Source organism: Cryptomeria japonica, chromosome 6, assembly GCF_030272615.1.
Source record: "Cryptomeria japonica chromosome 6, Sugi_1.0, whole genome shotgun sequence".
Lineage (NCBI taxonomy): Eukaryota > Viridiplantae > Streptophyta > Pinopsida > Cupressales > Cupressaceae > Cryptomeria > Cryptomeria japonica.
In genome coordinates this window covers 12,451,543-12,453,854 of record NC_081410.1, presented here as the reverse complement: position 1 = coordinate 12,453,854, position 2,312 = coordinate 12,451,543, and the positions used below count along the sequence as shown (strand labels likewise).

At 31.5% G+C, this 2,312-nt stretch overlaps 1 non-coding gene across 1 annotated transcript; it reads right to left on the bottom strand.

Annotated features, from left to right (window-relative positions):
• Nucleotides 1–838: 838 nt before the first annotated feature.
• Nucleotides 839–919, bottom strand: TRNAL-AAG (transfer RNA leucine (anticodon AAG)). Its single transcript has one exon. It is a non-coding gene; the product is annotated as a tRNA-Leu (tRNA).
• Nucleotides 920–2,312: the final 1,393 nt, after the last annotated feature.

Below are 2,312 nucleotides of genomic sequence, written 5' to 3'. Positions count from 1 at the left end.
GGAATTATTGTAACTGGAGTTCAAAATATTGTAAAAGACGTTTTATCAATTGAAATCGACACCTTCAAATTTGATATATATATTTTTATCATGTGGTTAAATATTTTTGTTTTCCAAGCAAGCCATTTATGACAAAGATGCTCATGCTAATATTATTGAAGAGTCATAATACATCATATGAATAGATTGTAAGAGAGTCACATTGGAAGTCGAAGGAAATGGAGGCAAGAGGATATCTATCAGACCAAGTTAGGTTCTTGCTAAAGGATGATTCATTACATGAGAAACAATTTTTCATCACTAGTCCTTTCAAGTCCAAGAGTGGGTATGCAATGTTTTTTTTGGTTTGAGGATAGTTGAATCTGCAAACTTGATGAGTTGCCATTGGTATGTGAATAGTTTACACTAAATGGTTATGGATATTTGATTATTTGAATTTGTTGAGACATGAGGAGTTTGGATTGATTTTGATGTACAATTGGATAATCAAAATATTTGTCTAGAAAGAGTTTAAGTTGATGTTGATGCAGATGCAATGTTAGATAATTAAGATATTTGTAGAGACAAAAGTTTAGATTGATGATAATTAAGTGTTAGGTAATCAAGATATTTGCTAAAACAAAAATTTAAGCTGACATTAATTTATTTTTCTTTTCTTTTTAATAATATAAATTTGAAAATAAGGCTATTAAAGCGAATAAACTTCATCAAATTGAATTCATCTGTATTGTGAAACCGCTAAGAGAACAGTACACTTTTGGACAAAAATATATAATTTCAATGGTCGAAAGTGGACAAAAATATATAATTTCAATGGTCGAAAGTGGAATTTTTAAAATGTTGACAGTGGGATTTGAACCCACGCCCTTTCGGACCAGAACCTTAATCTGGCGCCTTAGACCAACTCGGCCATGTCAACATATAAAGTTAATATTGTTCTCTTTTTAATGGTTTCTTATTACTGATTAGTTTGGCATGGCATATCATGAATCTATTCCCAAAAGTTTCAGTAGACAAATTTTTCTTTCTAGTAAAGAACTTTTTATCACTTTTAAAGAAGTACGAGCAGTCATTTTGATTTTATTTTGAGGATTTTGATTTTCTTAGCCGTCCAACATTGAGTAAATAGTTGCAATTGCTATTATTTCATGTCTTTTCAGAGCTTTCCTGGCTATTAGATGTGTACTATTTTTACTCAGCAATAATAAGTTCACTCATTTATTTGTTCAACTGTTCGTTTCGTGCTTTTTCGATCAATAGTGCTGTTTTTAAAATGTTGTGTTTCTATCTAATCCTTCATTTGATGTTATTATAGTTTACTTCTTTTGATGATCTATCTTTATCATGTTTGTCAGATATGATGGCCAGCCTTATACCACACCCACCAAGCACATATTAAGTCTAGAGAATGTTAGTCAATTTTGAGTGTTAAACACTTTTAAGCCTAGAAGTGTATTCTTAGTGTGATCACACACCTTGAGCAACATATTAAGCCTAGAAAATGTCAGTCAACTCTTAGTGTTTAACATTTGTAAGTCTAGAAATGTAAGTTTAATGTATGTGATTTAAGTCATTCCCAATTTGAAAATATGATTTAAAAATGATGTAATTTTCATATATTAGGTTGTCAATATGATTAACTATATTGCTACAATTGATCAACTATAGATGATACGATTGAGAGAGATAGAGATTGAATCTTGACCAAAGATAGACTAATGAACTTCACAACCAAACAACACCATTATCGAAAAGAAACTATTCAATACATTATTATGCTTTGAAACATATACTGTAGTTTAAGGTACATTTGACATACCTTTATAATATCTTGGCTGCTATCCAATGAGTTGATCATGTATTCACCATGTATTGACTGTGACTCAAAGAATTGATTGCAAAAGCCAAATTAGGTAGCGTCCATACCATAGTATACTTTTTTATATGGAACATTTCCTAGTTCTTCCCTTTCCTGTTCAGATTTGGAACCATTTCAAAGTTGCTGCTAGACTGGCACATGCAATCCTCTTCAATTTGAAAATATGATTTATCTTTCATCTGCACTGAATTGGGATATATCATCTTCAAAACCTGCTACATAGTGAGGCTCTTTTCCAATTTGTATATAATATATTAAGAACACCTTATTCGAGTTTCACTCTTTTGAAGTTTCATGGGACCTTTAGTTGGTTATCTGATTAGGCACGTGCCATGTGCCATTGTCCTTTTATAATAATCACCCTAATGCCTAGGGTATGGGAAGTGGAACTATACATTCATTAACAGGTGATTCAGGCAAGTTTCAGTGGCTT